Source organism: Neofelis nebulosa, chromosome 1, assembly GCF_028018385.1.
Source record: "Neofelis nebulosa isolate mNeoNeb1 chromosome 1, mNeoNeb1.pri, whole genome shotgun sequence".
Taxonomy (NCBI): Eukaryota; Metazoa; Chordata; class Mammalia; order Carnivora; family Felidae; genus Neofelis; species Neofelis nebulosa.
Window position 1 is genome coordinate 86210660 of NC_080782.1, and position 19051 is coordinate 86229710.

The window sequence follows — 19051 nt, forward strand, 5'->3', positions numbered from 1 at the left end:
CATAAACTTCCCCCACTGACATTTTTATCCAGAATATTTTAAGTTCTCTATAATCAGTATCTCTTCTAAAGTTTCATTTAAATCCATCTCATCCATACAAGGACACTTGGGGGGGGGGGGGGCGATGACCAAGTTCACTCTCGTTATGATGATGGCCCAATGGGCATACATATATGTCAAAACTTATCAGATTGTACACTTGAAATATATGCATTTTACTGTATGTCCATTAAACTGTCAAAGCTGTTTTTAAAGATAAAGACTGTTCAGTCCTGGAGAAAATGCAACCTATCTAGTCCAATGAACTTTCTTTAGGGGTTGATAGTCAATTAGAGAAGACAATCACATAAACAAATTATTACACTACAATAAAAGATCTGCAAAAGCACTGGGGATCTAGCAACTAGCTGTGGACAAATATCTGGACTTGGAGTTCAAAGATAGCATCCTAGAGGAAACAATGCCTCTGGTAAGTCTTGAAGTGAAATAACGATTTATCTCAAAACAGTAAACAGAAAAAAGGAAGAATGAGTCCTCTCTAACTTAACTTTTGTTGATTGGTTAGCTTCAGAGTATTATTAAAAGAAATTTTCAATCATATCTGCTCCATAACATCTGCTTATAAGAAACGTTCAACTGCTTCTGTCATTTGCACATATATACTTATTTCCTTTTCTGTTTTTAGATTTCAGGGTTTTTTTTTAATTTTTTAAAGTTTATTTATTTTGAGAGACAGCACGAGCGGGGGAGGGGCAGAGAGCGAGGTGGGGAGAGAGGGGGGGAGAGAGAGAGAGAGAGAGAGAGAGAGAGAGAATCCCAGCCTCCATGCTATCAGTGTAGAGCTTGATGTGGGGCTTGAATCCACAAAACTGAGACATGATCTGATCCAAAACCAAGAGTCGGACAGTTAACCGACTGAGTCAGCCAGATGCCACCTCAGTCTTAAGTGCTTTTGCCTATGGATAAAGTGTACATGATAACAAACTGTGCACGGACTATATGAAAACATAACAGAAAATTTTTAGTATCTAGTGGATTTAGCAGCAACAAATTGAGAAGTCATATTTAGGCATACATAGAGGAGATACCTGCGGCTGACTTTAGAGGTTACCTGATGACCATGTATTTGGTAGAGGTCCTTGGGGAAATTCTTTTACATTAGGTCCTGGGTCCTAAGTACTATGTTGTAATAACCTAATTCCTTAAATAGTGGAAAGTATGTACACTTTATATGTAAACCTAGTAACTTGCTAGCAATACTACAGTATGAGTTTAGTAATCAGTGCTGCATTTGGCATCTAAGTGCATGATTGTCTTACATCTATGTGTTCTAAAAGGACTAGTAGTTCCAATTTCTGTCTACCTGGTCATTCCTGACATGTCTGAGTACAAAACTGCATTAGTTCCAGAGGGCTGCCATGACAAAACACTACAAGGTGGGTGGCTTAAAATAAGAGAAATTTATTCTTCCAAGGTTATGGAGTCTAGGAATAAAAAATGAAAATATCATTTGGGCTAGGCACCCTCTGAAGACACTAGGGAAGAATCCTTCTTCCCTCTCTGCTGTTGGTGGTTTCTAGGAATCCTTGGCATTCCCTGGATTATAGATGTTTCCCTCCAATGTCCACCTCCTTCACAGGACCTTCTCTTTTGTGTTTATGTGTGTGTCTGTGTCTTCACATGGTCATTTTATAAGAATGCCAGTCTTTGGACTAAGGGTCCATCCTAATTCAGTATGACCCCATCTTAACAAATTACATCTTCAAAGACACTATTTCTAAGTGATTACATTCTGAGGTTCCGGGTAGACGTGAATTTGGAGGGACACCATTCAATCCAGTATAGTCCACCCTTGGCCCCCCAAAGTTGTATCTGTCCTGTAATAAAAAAGAAAACATTCACCTCATTTCGTATCTTCAACAGTCTTAAACCATTCTAGTATTAACTCTAAATACAAGTATCTCATCTAAAAACCAAAACAAAGAATTCTATATCTGCTCAACAAAATCATCTGATTCAGGAACATCTGGGTGTCTCAGTCACGTGAGCTCCCAACTCTTGATTTCAGCTCAGGTCATTATCCTAGGGTCAGGGGATTGAGTTGTGCATCATGCTCTGCACTGAGTGAGGAGCCTGCTAGGGATTCTCTCTCTCTTCCTCTGCCCTTCTACCATTCATGCTCTCTCTCTCTCTCTCTCTGTCTCTCTAAAATAAAAAAATAAATCAATAAATCATCTGAATCAGCTACAGGTGAGACTCTGAGTATTGCCCATCCCGAAGCAAAATTTCGCTCCATCTGTGAACCTGTGAAATGTAAAAACCAACTATCCTTTCCCAAAATACAATGATGAGACAAGCATAAGATATTTTTATTCCAAAAGGGAGAAATTGGAAGGCACAAAGGGGTCACAGCTCCCAAAGAAGTCCAAAATCCAGCAGAGAAAATATTATTTGGCTTTCAGGCCTGCAAGTAATTCTTTGTTTTGATGCTATGTCCTCTGGGTCCTCCAGGGAAACTTTGATCATTAATTTGGAAGTCATTTTTCAATCACAGATGAAGATTTTCAAATAGGTAATAATTTAAAAATATGAAAAATAGTCCTTCATTTGCATAAAATAAATACCTGATTTACCTGACCAAATTCAGAACAATGTAATATAATTTATATCTCTATAATTTTTTGTTATTCAAAACAAGAAGAAAATTATAAAAACACTTGGCAAGCTGAATTTTCTACACTAATATATATTTCTTCTCTTTTATCTTTAGTATAAAGAATTGCAAACCCCCAAATCTTTATCTAAGCATCTGGTATCTCTTTTCCAAACACGTTTAATAAATTGCAAAAATGTAACAGAACCTTGCTGTCACCTTTAAGTACCCTGGGGCTAGAAATCTAATTCTGTCACCTAGCACTAGAATAGCAGAACCTTATATTGTTAAGGACAAATTTAATGAACTGAAGCATTAATATACGATAGCACCTAAATTATAGCATCAAATGAAATGGAAAATAACTTATTTATAGCTCTGCTTAAAAAATTTGAGTCATAAACAAACATTGATATACTGCATATATTCCTTAAAAAGCATACCTTAACAATATTTGTGTATATACTTAAGATGGAGACATTAAATATAGTATATGATTTATTCTTTAAAAGTTTTATATCTCAATGAAATCAACCCGAGGACTGACACAACAAACTGCACAACTAGAGGAAGAGAAGAGGTCACATCCAGGAAGGTAGGAGGTGTGGAGGCATGGTTTGGTGGAGAAATGGAACATGGGTGCTGAGCAGGGGAGGGAGCCCTGGTCATGGAAGGAGGTCAGAGAGAGAGAGAAGCACACAGGGGACTGCATAAGGAGAACACTTCCCCAAAGCCATTGGCTGGGAAAATGAGAGGGGCTGATTTTTGTGACTTTTTGCAACCAGCAAGACTTTAAGATTGAAGTCTTCAAGGTCTGGAGCATGGCTAGGATAGAGCCCTGAGAGTGCTCCCCTACTCATGGAGAAAAAGCAGGCAGGGAATACAGAAGGGGTGGGGAGGCGGGCTAAGGCACAAACTGATGATCACCTAAGACTCACAGGGAGAAACTGTTCCCTTTTCTTAGAGCACATCTGGGAGAGGTGGCATAGCCTCTCTGGGAACAAAAAAGCTAGCAGGCACTGTTCCCCTCCCCTACCCCTCAGCATAGGAACAGAGACACCTACTGAGGGCAGCCACCCTGGACACTGGCTGTTTAACATGTTTTGCTCCAAATCCCATGCCCATGCACTCTGGCAAAACTGCCCTCCTTAGTCAAACGTACAACAGTCCCAGCACAGTGAGATTCACCCCCAGAAGACCAGCTCAGGTCCTCACCACATCAGATGCCTAATGTCTGGAGTTTTAAAAGTTAGCAAGCTTGGCTGGGATAGACCCCAAAGTGCATAGCACTGTTTCAGGCAGGCAAATAATGCCAAGAGACAGTGTGAAAACAACAATCTAAAAACTGCCCAGGATGCAGAGGGGAAGTTATTTGCTCTTCTGAGAGGGCTTCCCTGAGAATAGCAAGCACAGACTCCACTTTCTCCTCTCAGGGACAAAGGAGCTTCCTGGGGCCATTTTCCTCCCCAGCCCCTCAACATAAACTAACTTCAACAAACAGCACAGGCTGCTTGATGTGCTTACACCAAGTCTCACCCTGTGGCGTACACCCTTGGCACTCTGCCAGTACTGCTTTTTTCAGGAAAGTGTGCCTAAGGATCAGCATAGTGTGCCCCTTCCCCCAGAAGACCAGAACGAATGCCCACATAAATGACATGTACTGACCATAGAGTTCTGCAAAACTTCAATTCTAGTGGAAATAGCAGCAGGTCTCTTTTAGCAAGCAGACCAGAGCAAACCTAGTTAAAACTCTCCACACTCTGGCCAAGTTGCAAACACTCCCCACTGCAGACAAGTAGAAATGCTACAGAGGACTGACCTAAGGGATAGAGCAGCCATAACACAGTAGTAGAGTGCATGCAGCACACACACCAGAGACACTTCCTGATGTGCCAGATCCTGGACATTATATGACCTCTTCTCTATAAAGCCATTACTCTCAGGAAAGGGAAACATAACAGCCTTCCTAACACAAAGAAGAATACAGAGACCGTGACCTACACAAAATGCCCAGGTGGAGGAAGTCATACCAAAACAAAGAACAAGAAAAGGTCACAGCCAGGATCTAATCAAAACAGATATAAGAAATGTGCCTGATCCAGAATTTAAGGCAACAGTCATAAGGATACTACCTGGGCTTGAGAAGAGCATAGAGGTCATCAGGGAGACCTTTACCAAAAAGATAAAAAGACTTAAAAACTAGTATGAAATGAAAAATGCAATAACCAAGATTTGAAACTGACTGTAATGAGCACAATGATGGAAGAAGGGGAGGAACACATCACTGATATAGAAGATAGCAATATGGAAAATAATAAAGCTAAACAAAAGGGGGAAAGAAAAATCTTGAATCATAAGATTCCCTAAGTAGGCTTAGGGAACTCAGTGACTCCATCAAGCATAATAACATTCATGTCACAGGAGACCCAGAAGAAGAAAAGGGGGAAGGTTGATTTGAGCAAACTGTAGCTGAAAACTTCCCTAATCTGGGGAAGGAAACCATACATCCAAATCCAAGAGGCACAGAGAGGCACAGCAAAAAACAGCATAACACCAAGACATAATAGCTAAATTTGCAAAATATAGTAAAGTTAGCAACAGATCTCTCCACAGAAACTTGGCAAGCCAAAAGGGAGTGGTATGATATACTCAACGTGATGACTAGGAAAAATATGCAGTGAAGAATATTCTATCAAGCAAGGCTATCATTCAGAATAGAAGGAGAGATAAAAAGTTTCCCAGACAAACAAAAACCAAAGGATTTCATGACCACTAAACCAGTTCTGCAAAAAATATTAAAGGGGGACACTTTGAGTGGGAAAGACCAAAAGCAACAAAAACTAGAAAAGAACTGAGTAAGTCTCCAGAAACAACAAAAAAACAAGTAAAAAAAAAAAGGCACTAAATACATATCAATAATCACTTTGAATGTAAATGGATTAAATGCTCCAATCAAAATATAGTGGGTGTCAGAATAGATTAAAAAAAAAAAAAAAAACAAGTCCCATCAATATACGGCCTAGAGATAAAAACTGCAGATTGAAAATGAGAGGATGGAGAAACATTTATCATACAAATGGATGTCAAAAGAAAGCCACAGTAGCAATGCTTTTATTAGACAAACTAGATTTTAAACCAAAGACTGTAACAAGAGATGAAGAAGGGCACTATATCATAATAAAGGGGACTATCCAACAAGAAGATCTAACAATTGTAAATATTTATGCTACCTACTTGGGAGCACCCATATATATAAAACAATAAAAAACAAACATAAAGAAACTCATTAACAATAATAATAGTAAGGGACTTTAATATCCTACTTATAGCAATGGACAGATCATCTAAGAGAAAATCAACAAGGAAACAATGGCTTTGAATGACACACTGTACTGGATGGACTTCAACAGATATATTCAAAACATTTCATCCTAAAGCAGCAGAATGCACATTCTTTTTGAGTACACATGAAACATTCTCCAGAAGAGATCACATACTAGATCACAAATCAGGCTTTAATAAGTGCAACAAGACTGAAATCATACCATGCATATTTTCTGACCATAATGCTATTAAACTTCAAGTTAATCACAAGAAAAAAGTTGGAAAGACCACAAACACATGGTGGTTAAAAAACATCCCGCTTGGGGCACCTGAGTGGCTCAGTGGATTGGGTGTCTGACTTTAGCTCAGGTCATGATCTCGCCATTCCTGAGTTCAAGCCCCACATCATGCTCTGTGCTGACAGCTAGGAGCCTGTTTCAAATTCTGTCTCCCTCTCTCTCTGCCCCTCCCCCACTAGCACTTTGTCTCTATCAAAAATAAACATTAAAAAACAAACAAACAAAGCTGCAGTGATCAAGACTGTATGGTACTGGCACAAAAACAGACACATAGATCAATGGAACAGAATAAAAGACCCAGAAATGGACCTACAAATGTATGGCCAACTAACCTTTGACAAAGCAGGAAAGACTATCCAATGGCAAAAAGACAGTCTCTTCAACAAATGTTGAGAAAACTGGACAGAAACATGCAAAAAACCAAACTGGACCACTTTCTTACACCATACACTATAATAAACTCAAAATGGATAAAAGACCTAAAAATAAGATATGCAACCATCAAAATCCTAGAAGAGAACTCAGGCAGTAACCTCCCTAACATCAGCTGTAGCAAGTTCTTATTAGGTCTCCTGAGGCAAAGGAAACAAAAGCAAAAATAAACTATTGGGACTTCAAGATAAAAAGCTTCTGCACAGTAAAAGAAACAATAATGAAAGTAAAAGGCAGCCTACAGAATGGGAGAAGATACTTGCAAATGGCATTTCCAATAAAGGGTTAGTATCAAAAATCTATAAATAATTTACCAAACTCAACATCCAAAAAACAAATAATCCAGTTAAAAACTGGGCAGAAGACATATGAATAGACATTTTTCCAAAAAAGATATCCAGATGGCTAACAGACACATGAAAGGATGCTCAACATCACTCGTCATCAGGGAAATACAAATAAAAACTATAATGAGATATCACCCCACACCTGTCAGAATTGTTGAAATTAACAACACAGGAAACAACAGTTGTTGGTGAGGATGTGGAGAAAGGGAAAACTTATACTGTTAGAAGGAATGCAAACTGGTGCAGCCACTCTGGAAAACAGCATGGAGGTCCCTCAAAAAGCTAAAATAGAACTACCCCATGATCCTGCAATTGCACTACTAGGTATTTACCCAAAGGATATAAAAATACTAATTCAAAGGAGCACATGCACCCCAATGTTTATAGCAGCATTATCAACAGCAGCCAAAGTATGGAAAGAGCCCAAATGTCCATCAGCTGATGAATGGATAAAGAAGAGGTGGTATACACGTACAATGGAATATTATTCGGCCATAAAAAAAGAATGAATTCTTACCATTTCCAAAGACATGAATGGAGCTAGAGAGTATTATGCTAAGCACATTAAATCATCAGAGAAAGACAAATACCATATGATTTTACTCAGATGTGGAATTTAAGAAACAAAACAAATGAACATGGGGGGGAAAGAGGCAAACCATAAAAAAGACACTTAGCTACAGAGAACTAACTGAGGGTTGCTGGAGGAAAGATGGATGATGGAGGATGGATTAAATGGGTGATGGGTGTAAGGAGGACACTTGTGATAAGCATTGGGTGTGTATGTAAGTGATGAATCACTAAATTCTACACCTGAAACTAATATCACACTAAATGTTAATTAACTGGAGTTTAATAAAAACTTGAAAATGCAAAAACCTTATACTGCTTTTATTAGAATTTATTTCATAGATTAACTTTACAGCTACAAAGAAATCATTGTAACTGAAATAGAATATCTTAATGTTAATTTTTTCTACAATACATTATATTACTTTGGGAATGTAATATTTGTAGCTGAGTACTTGAGTTCTATTTCTATCTGTAAGGGTTGATTAGACAAAGTTTATAATTTCCTAACACTACACTATCCTAGATTGCTAGGTAAAGCAATCATTAACTAGTTAGTTCTAGTTATTAATGTCTGACCTGTAGACTGATTTAATAAATGTCATAACATAATGGTTAATTTTATGTGTCAACCTGAATGAGCCACAGGGTTCCCAGATATTTGGCCAAACATTATTCCAGGTGTTTCTATGAGCATATTGAATGAGATTAACTTCAGCAGATTTTGTAGATTGTTCTTCCTAAAGTATGGGCCCTCATCCAGTCAGATGAAAGCCTAAATAGAACAACGGGATTGACTATTCTCTAAGGAAGAGAGGTGGTTTTTTTTGCTTGTTTGACTGCCTTCTCTCTAGGACATGGGCTTCTTCCAGCCTTCAAACTCAATCTGAAATATCATATCAGCTCTTTCTGGGTTGCAAGCCTGCTGGCCTTCAGACATCATCAACTCTCCTTGTTATTGTGCCTTTGAACTTAAAATGGAGCCACACCATCAGCTCTTTTGCATTTCCCTTTTGCAGACTAATCCTAAAAATCTTGGGACTTGCCAGCCCCGTAACTGTGTGAGCCAACTCCTTGTCATATATCATAATATATTGTATATATTATTATAATGGTGCATATAGGGGTTCCTAGATGGCTCAGACAGTTGAGTGTCCAACTCTTGGTTTTGGCTCAGGTCATGACCTCAGAGTTTATGGATTTGAGCCCCACACTAGGCTCCCTACTGACAGCACCGAGCCTGTTGAGATTCTTTCTCTTTCCCCCTCTCTCTGCCCCTGCCCTGCACATGCTCTCAATCTCTCTTTCAAAATAAAAATAAACTCTAAAAAATGGCGCATATATATATATATATATATATATATATATATATATATGAAATTGGCTCATACAATACACCATACACACACACACACACACACACACACACACACACAGACACACACACACCGTTGCTTCTGTTTCTCTATTGCTGGTTCTGTTTCTCTGGAGAACCCTGACTAATACACATAGATACTCCAGCCCATGTCCTCTTCACCTCACCTCTGACTGCAGTCTCAGCTAGGGAAAACAATACCAGAGAGACCTTTGATTCATTTTGTGCTGACAGTGTCTACAGGAGGTATACACTTTTCCCTCAATGTGTGGATAATACAGGCATTTTCTCTGGTCATGGCACTTGAGACATGGAAGTATGGGAAAGTTAAGAACATTGCAGGTAGAACCAGCCAATTGAAGACCTGATGGAAAAATGCATTCACCTCTCGTTTGGAAGGCATTCTGTGTGTTTCCATGGAGGTCCTAGTACTGCCAAGCCTCCATTGCTTGTAGCAGTGACATGATTAGCACAGCCTGATATTGGCTTGTGCTCCTTCCCATCCTCATTCTTTTGGCTTTTTCACTTCTGCTCCCTAGAATTACCTTCCAAAGAAACTATCTGTATACAGGTCTTTATCTCATGTTCTGTTTCCAGTGAAACTCAGTCTAAAACAACCAGCTTTAATTTAGAACGCTATAACAAATGGTGAGATGTTAAAATGATTCACCCTAAGTGTTCTAGTGACATCAGTATAAAGAACAAGTATGGACGTCTGAAAAGTCTCTCTTCCATAAAAGCAATAAAAATACTGGCAAAAAAATGTCAGATTTAGCTTTTGCAATGCTGAAAATAACCAAAGTCTTGCAGCAATCTGAGGAGTGCTTATTAAAAAATGAAAAGTAGAAGAAAACCAGCTGAATTGGTAAGAGCAGTGAGCTTTTGACATTTTAACTTGCTTTATCCTCATTCCTTCCTCTGTAGATCCATGATAGTCTTAAAAATCCAAAGCCTGCATTTATCATGACAATCATCAGCCTAACCGCCACTGGAAGGAGCAAAATATTATTGGAATGCTTTCAAAGCTCCATTCCTAGACAACCAAGAGTTCTATATTTAATAGATTTATCATTCAAAAATGTAGGAGAAATTAACACATTCTCAGATAAACAAAATATTTTTAAAAGACAATATAAATTTATCTTTTATTTATAACCCTAGTTTCCTCCTGTATGATTTAAAAGTACAAAGCAATGATTATATATCTATATCCCTGAGCATATATTTATGAAGATGAAATTTGTAGGAAAATAACAGCACAAAGAAAGGAGAGGGAATGGAGTCACAAGGAGAAAATGTTTTATACCATTTGAATTAAATTGGTGTTAATCTGAATTAGACTATAATAAATGAAGATGTTAATGGTATTCCCTAGTTACTGAAAAAAAAGAAATCTCAGAAATATAGTAAAATAAACAAGGATATTTCAATGGTACAGCAGAAAATATCTACTTAATACAAAATAAGGTAGTCATGGAGAAAGAGAGGAACTAAGAAAACCAAAAACATGTAAAACAAATAGCAAAATGGCAAATGTAATCTAATAATTACATTAAAGATAAGTGGATTAAAATTCTCCAATTAAAGTGCAGAAATTGACAGAATGAACTTTTAAAAAATAATTCAACTAGATGCTTTCTGTACACTTCAGACTTACAAACACAAATAAGTTGAAAATGAAAAGATAGAAAAAGATACAGCATGCAAACAATAAGAATGGCTATATTAGTTTCAAAAAAATAGACTTTAATGCAAAAGTTGTTACTAGACACAAAGAAGGACATGTTATAATGAAAAAAGTATCAATGCATCAATAAGTATACCTATTATAATCATCCATGCACCTAACAAGTACACGAAGCAAAAACTGGTAGAATGGAGACTATAATACCCTACTTTCAACAGTGGATAGATCAACTAGATGGAAGATCAAGCAGGAAATGTAAGACTTGAACAGAATTTAAACCAATTATACCTAACAGACAGCTTACAACACTACACAAAAACCCTAGGATCAAGTGTCCATGAAACATTCTACAAGACACGTCATATGTTACACATAAAACAAGCTTCAGTAAATTTAAAAGGATTAAATGAAACAAAGTATACTCTGATAGCATGAAATGAAATGAGAACTCAGTAACAGAAGGAAATTTGGGAAATCCATAAATATGTGGAAATTAACATGCTCCTATAATAATTAAGGAGTCAAAGAAGAAATCACAAGAGAAATTAGAAAATACCTTGAGATTAATAAAAATGAAAACACATTTTTAAAAAATGAAAATATAATATATCAAGTTATTTATGCTATGAATAAGATAAAGCTGTGAATATAAAAACATTCATGGCTCTACACACCTCTATTAATAAAAAAGAAAAATCTCAAATTAATCACCAAATCTTCCACTGTTAGAAACTAGAAAAAGAGAAAACTAAGCCCAAAGCAAAAATTTTAAACGATAATGAAGATTAGAGAGGGAAATAAGAGAGAATAGAAAAACATAAAATAAGAGAATCAACAAAACTTAAAGATGGTGCTTTGAAATTTTTTTTAATGACAGCTCTGTAGCTAGACTGATCAAGAAAAAATTGAAGTTTTAAATTACAAAAATCAGGAATAAAAGATACAATTACCAAAACTTAATCAAGAAGCAATGGAAAATCTTAATATACCTATGACAAGAGACTGAATTAGTAATCAAAAAACTTCTCACCAATAAAAATCTCAGGATGAGAGATCTTCATTGGCAATTCTATGAAATGTTTAAAGAAAAAATAACTAATAACCAATCTTTAACACATTTTTCCATAAAAATGAAAATAAAAAATATAAGTGGAGAGAATACTTCTCAATTCATTCCATCCGCCCAGAATTATCCTATACAGACAAAGAGGTTATAAGCACCAGAGTCCTCAACAAAATACTAGCAAATCAAATCTGGCAACTTATAAAAAGGATTAAACAATATCATCAAGTAGGATTTATTTGAGAAATGCAAAGATGTATTCAATGTATGAAAATTAATATACTACACCATAGAAGTAGATTAAGGGACCAAAAAATGATCACTTCAGGAAAAGCATTTGACATATCTAACACCTGTCAGGATAAAAAAACTCAAGAATCTAGGATTAAAATAGAAACTCTTCAACCATTATATACAAAAAGAAAACAATCCACAGGTAACATAATACTTCACAGTGAAAAAGTGAACACTTTCTCCTAAGATCACAAATAAGACAAGGAATCCACTTAAGCACTTCTAGTCAACACTGAATGAAAGTTCTAACTAAGGCAATTAGGCACGAAAACTAAATAAAAGGCATTGAGAAAGAACAAGAAGACTCTGTCTAGCTGTGACCAGCTGAGTGCAGCACAGCAGCCCAGGGGCCTAGGGATGTTGGTCTGGGGTGGCGGGGCGGGGGAGTGACTGGAGCACTAGGCTGTCAGCTGGTCCTGCCCAGAAGAGTTCAGCTCTGCTCTACAAGGATATATAATACCTGATTGTTTTGTCCATTTATTATAAGAAAATGGAAGCTGACCAGCCAGAGGAAACCTTCCCTGACACCATAACCAATGCTGAATTTGGTAAACACCACATAGAAGATACGGAAGAGGAACAAGACTTTAGAAAATCTAGAAACACTGGTAAGATGGTTGGTTGACTTACACATTCTACTACAGACCAAGAATGCTGGGGTAGGGTTTGGGAAGGAGCCAAGAATATTAAGTTTCCCCATACAGACCACAATTCCAGTGTTTTAGTCCCAGATGGAAATGGCCCAAGCATATAGTGACTATCAGTGCTGATACTGAAACAATTGGAGAAATTCTGAAGAATTTCTACCTTAGAGGAGGGCCTGCAGTTGCCATCACCCACAGCAACCAATCAGCTCCCACTAGAATCTGATACTGTGGAATGCTTAAAATACCAACACTATAAAGGAAGCAACTTTGACTTCGAGTTGCAACTTGACTCATCAGAGACTGGCAGGAGGAATTACTGGGGTTAAAGGTGCTAAAATCAAAGAACGTTGAGGGAACACACACAACAGTCAGGCTTTTCTAGGACTCCTGTCTTCATTCCACTGACAGAGTTGTTCTCATTGGAGAAAAACTTCATAGGACTGAACAGTGCATCAAGGTCATCCATGATCTTATAACAGAGTCACCCATCAAAGGACGTGCACAGCTTAATGATCCCAATTTTTATGATGAAATCTAGGATGGTTTTACAATGTTTGCTGACTGCCATCAACGTCCTGTGGGATTTCCCATGCAGGGGAAAGGCGGTTTTGACAGAATGCCTCCTGGTCAGGTTTGGTGTCCTATGCCTCCATCTAGAAGAGATTATGATGATGTCATCCCTCATCAAGGACCTCCTCAGTCTCTTCCTGAATGAGGTAGCCAGGGTTGAAGCAGAGCTCAGAATCTTCCTCTTTCTCCACTATCACCACCTAAAAGAGGAGATCTAATGGCCTAGGAGGACCTGGAGACCACTATAATGGGAATGTTGGTTTCAGTGCTGACGAAACTTAGAACTCTATTGCATGGAGCCCATCAGAATGAAAGGTGGTTTATGAACCACAGGGTGGCTCTGGATAGGATTATTCTTATGTAGGGGTTGTGGCTCATATGGTTATCTTGGTGGACCTATTGTTACTACGCAAGTAACTATTCCCAAAGATTTGGCTGGATCTATTATTGGCAAAGGCAGTCAGAGGATTAAACAAATCGTTGTGAGACAGAAGCTTCGATCAAAATTGAAGAACCTTTAGAAGGATCTGAAGATCACACCATTACAATTACAGGAACACAGGACCTGATACAAAATGCACAGTATTGGCAGAACAGCGTGAAGCAGTGTGCAGATGTGGAAGGATTCTAATGCAAGATATTTTTTCTTTTTTTATAGTGTGAGGCAGGATTCTAGAAAGTTCTTCTACAACTAGTGAAGAACTAGAGGAATCCTACATCTTGGTTTTTTTTTTCTATTTGTTTCTGTTTAAAAAGCCACCATTACTCTGCTTCATAGGTGTTCTGCGTTCGAGGTGCAGTGAAATCTTTGCTGTTCACCAGAAGAAATCTTTTAGTTTCTTACAAAAAGGAAGGAGGCTGGGGAAGGGTGTGTAAAAATTAACATTAAAATTTTGAAAGAGCAGCACAGTGAATGAATTTTAATTTTTTCCCATTGTTGGTGGTTCTAAAGAAAAAAAAACATGTAGTTATTGTGAACACTTTGCTTTGTGGTCATTGTAACATTTTGGGGAGTGAAACAGGGAGGAAAAGTAACAATAGTCCATATGTCTCTGGCATCTATTCATAGCAGTGTGCAGAATGTAATTCTCTTTTGTAAGAAATGTTCTGATTTTTTAAATAAATTTAGTGAACCTATTTTTGGTGTTCATTTTTTTAAGACTGTCATTTTTCAAATGGCTGGATTCCCCAACCCACCCCAAACTAAACACTAAGTTTTGAAACTAAACACTCTGTTTGATATAAATAAATACATCTCTTCTTAAACATAAGCATATCTTGGCAAATTTGTTTCTGGTGACTTCTTGATGATTTGAAAGTCCATTGCTTATGGGGCACCTGGGTGGCTCAGTTGGTTAAGCATCTAACTTCAGTTCAGGTCATGATCTCATGGCTTGTGAGTTCAAGCCCCATGTCAGGCTCTATGCTGACGGCTCAGAGCCTGGAGCCTGCTTCAGATTCTGTCTCCATCTCTCTGCCCCTCTCCCACTCTCACACTGTCTCTCTCTCAAATATAAATAAACACTTAAAAATTATTTGAAAAAAATTTGTTGCTTGAGAAGTAATTCTGTCATATACATTCATGCTTATAGTAAGCTGGGGACATTGTTTTTGTTTTTGCAAATGCTTGTCCCTGCCCTGCAGCAGCTTTCGATGCTACTAACTGTGAAGGAGAACCAAGGTGAAGAGCAACTCCACAAATTCAGTAAAGGTATAGATATTTGCCAGAAGCCTAATGGCAGCAAGTTTTATTAATCAGAATAATACTTGGTTATGGAAGTGATTGATGCTAAATAAATGATTTTTGTTAGATAATTTTCTCACCTATAGTCAAACTGTCAGCCTGCTAGTGTCTTTTAAAATTTGCAAATATATATATATATATATATATATATATATATATATATTTTCCCATTGTATTCAAATTGAAGTAAAAAGATGTGCCATTTCTTTGTAGTATATTGGATTTTATAGGAAATGTTTGTCAACAATTCAAAAAAAATGATGAAAAAAGTTTCTGCAGATGTTTGGTGTAGTATCTTAGCGTTTTCATTGATAGTTAAAAGTTCACTACCAAATAAATAAAACTCCCATAATGCTAGATTTCATGTGTGCCCAGTTTGAACAAGGTATGACTGACTACCTGTAAAATTTATTCTAACATTCCTCTTGTGAGGAAACATAGTAATCTTAAAAGATACAGAAAAAAAAAGAGTGGACAAGAAGATAAGCTATATCTGCAGATGATATGACCCTGCATACAGAAAAAAATAATAGATCCTCTAAAAATTGGCTAGAGGTAACAATTTCAGCAATGTTTCAGGATACAAAGTCAGTATACCACAATCAACTGTATTTCTATATGCTAGAAATAAAGAATTTGAAAATTAAATTATGCAAACAATGCCATTTAGCATAGTATAAAAAACCCTTAGGAATAAACTTAAAAAGTCCTTGATAGGAACTAAAAACTATAAAACACTGTGGAAAAAATTAAACAAGACCTAAATATATATGTGGAAATATGTATTACGACTATGTCACTCCCCAAATAGATCTAAAGGTTCAATACAATCTCTATCAAATTCCCAGCTGATTTTTTTTCTTTACAGAAACTGACAAGCTGATCCTAAAGTTCATATGGAAATGCAAGGGATCCAGTACCTGAGAGGGAAGATAAATTAGACTTCATCAAATTTTAAAGCTTTTATGCATGAAAAGACATGGCAATCCATTGAATGGGAGAAAATAATTGCAAACCACATATCTGGATTCAGTATCCAAAATACATAGGGAACTCTTTCAACCCAACAATAAATTGACAATATAATTTAAAAATGGGCAAAGGACTTGAATAAAAATTTCTCCAAAAAAACACATTACAAATAGCCAATATGCCCATGAAAAGATGATCAACATCATCAGTCATTAGAAACATACAAATAAAAAACACAACAAGAGACCACTTCATACCCACTAGAACATCTATTATCAAAAATCAAGTGTGGAATAAGATGTAGGGATATTGAACCCCTCATACATTGCTGGTAGGAATGTAAAATGGTATAGCCAGGTTGAGAAACAGTTTGACAGTTCCTCAAAAAGCTGAACATATAGTTCCCACATGACCAAACAATTCTACTTCTAGGTAAATACCCAAGATAAATGGAAACATATGCCCACACAAAAACTTGTACAGGTATGTCTCTAATAGCCAATAGGTGGAAACAATCCTAATGTCTAACAATACATGAATAAACAAAATGTGATATGTCCGTATAATGGAGTATTATCTAGCCATAAAAAAGAACCAAGGACTGGAGCACCTGGGTGTCTCAGTTGGTTAAGCATCCGACTTCGGCTTAGGTCATGATCTCACAGCTCATGAAGTTCTAGCCCTGTGTCAGGCTCTGTGCTGACAGCTCAGAGCCTGGAGCCTGCTTCAGATTCTGTGTCTCCCTCTCTCTCTGTCCCTCCCCCACTCACACTCTGTCTCTCACTCTCTCTCAGAAATAAAAAATAAACATAAAAAAAGAATTAGTTACTTATTCTTACTACAATATGGAAGAACATTGAAATCATTATGTTATGTGAAAGAAGCAGACACAAAAGGCCACATATGATTCCATCTGTATGAAATGTCCAAAATAGGGGTTACTGGGTGGCTCTGTCAGTTAAGCATCCAACTCTTGATTTTGGTTCAGTCATGATTGTCACGGTCATGAGATGAAGGCCTGAATCAGGCTCCATGCTGAGCATGGAGACTGCTTAAGATTCTCTCTTCCTCTCCCTCTGCCCCTCCCTTGCTTGTGCTTTCTGTCAAAAAATAAAATGTCCAAAATAGTCACATTCATAAAAACAGAAGGCAGATTACCAGTTGCCAGTGCAGGGGCTGGAATGGGAGGAGAATGACTACTAGTGGCATCATGAAAACATCCTGGATTTAGACAATGGTGATGTTTATACAACTTTGTGAATAATACTGAGAACCACGAAATTGTCTACTTTAAAAGGGTAAATTTTATGGTGTGTGATTTTTACCTAAATAAAAGAAATTAAAGGCAAAAATTATGCTTTATTGATACACAAACCACTGTGCACTCTACTGATTTGTCTGGGTTATCCAGTGGGCTCTCTGACCCAATATGTAGTTGCCCAAATTACATACATTTCCTCAGTACAAGTTTACTCTTCTGCCTTCATAATTAGACACTTGATATGTTTTGAAAAATCAAGAATTATTCACTAAACATCCTTGAAATTAATAAATCAAGCTTCTGCTAGCTCTTTGCAAACCGGGTGTCTGCTAGCTCTTGATAGTCCATGCCAATGTTCAAGGGTTTACAGTATCTTCCTGCATGTGTACATGCACAATTGCTTTCTCCAAAGGTCTTTCAGCTATTTTCAGAGAACTGAGCATGTTTCCAAATACCTAAGCCCTGTGATGTCCCTTAGAATCACTACCACACCTGCTCCTCCACATACTCCTTTCTCAGGGCTCCTGTATTCACTATTGCCTCTGCCTGGAATGCTCTTCCCAAAGATACCCATAAGGCTTGCTGCCTCCTTCCAACTGCTCGACTCTCAATCTCCTCTTTTTATGACCATCCCCTTTAAAAACAGAAACCCCATTATATTCTGTCCCCTTTTGGTTTCATTGTACTTTCCTAGCTTTTATCTAACTGACTTAGAACACATATTCACACACCTACTTTTTTGTTTGTTAACTTTAAGTGATACACAGCAAAGTCCTAGTGTTTAGTCTCAGCATCTACAACTGTGCCTGGCATATAACGGATGCTCAAAAAATACTTGTTGAGGGGCACCTGGGGGGCTCAGTTGGTTAAGCCTCGAATTCAGCTCAGGTCATGACCTCATGGTTCGTGGGTTTGAGCCCCACTCAGGCTCTGTGCTGACAGCTCAGAGCCTGGAGCCTGCATCGGATTCTGTGTCTCCCTTTCTCTCTCTGCCCCTGTCCTGCTTGAGCTCGCTTGCTCCCTCTCTCTCTCTCTCTCTCTCAAAAAATAAATAAACATTTTAAAACATAAAAAAAAAATTGTGGAATGAATAACCGAAAATCTATCTTAACACAATCTTCAAAATAATTCTTATTACTTATCCATTGATATATTAAGAATTCTGTAGACAGACTTCCTTATCCTCCTGAAAAAGCATAAAACTGGTAATTACTTTTAGACTTCCTTTCTTTCAAACCTGAGCCCTTCCTTCCTTTAAAAGAAGAGTTTGGGAGTTTTTGCCTCTCTAACAATAACTTTCCTAATCAAATGGTTAAGGGAAAAAAACTTAATAAAGCAACCCCAAGATTTCTAATATAATGTTCCCTATATACATTTATTGAAAAAGCACCAAACATAAGCACAAAATTTGATAAGCCAGGACAGTGTGTCTTTGGAGAAAATAGCATTTTCTGTAATCTTTCCCAGCATGTGTGTGAAAGATTAGAAAAGCAAACTACTAGTTTGGCTGACCACATGACAATATTCCTAAAAGTGCATCTCTAGAAAAGGGGAGACAGGCTTTCCTAAAAGAAACATGAGCATTTTACACTAATATTTTGAACATGGATCTCCCTGTATAAGATGAATTCCCAGGGAATTGAATACAAACACATACATTAAGGGAAGCAGAGTAAAATGCACCATTGTATATATAGATTTCCAATCAGCAGAGAGGAATCTCTTATCTCTCAGCAGGAAATGTGTGAGATGAATTTCTCACTTAGCCAATTAATTTACACTTTAGTCACCAGTGCTGGAAGGTAGTTTGGCT

At 37.3% G+C, this 19051-nt stretch overlaps 1 pseudogene; it reads left to right on the forward strand.

The window, feature by feature from the left end:
- Window positions 1–12480: 12480 nt before the first annotated feature.
- LOC131511252 (heterogeneous nuclear ribonucleoprotein K-like) lies at window positions 12481–14042 on the forward strand (annotated as a pseudogene).
- The last annotated feature ends 5009 nt before the right edge of the window (window positions 14043–19051 follow it).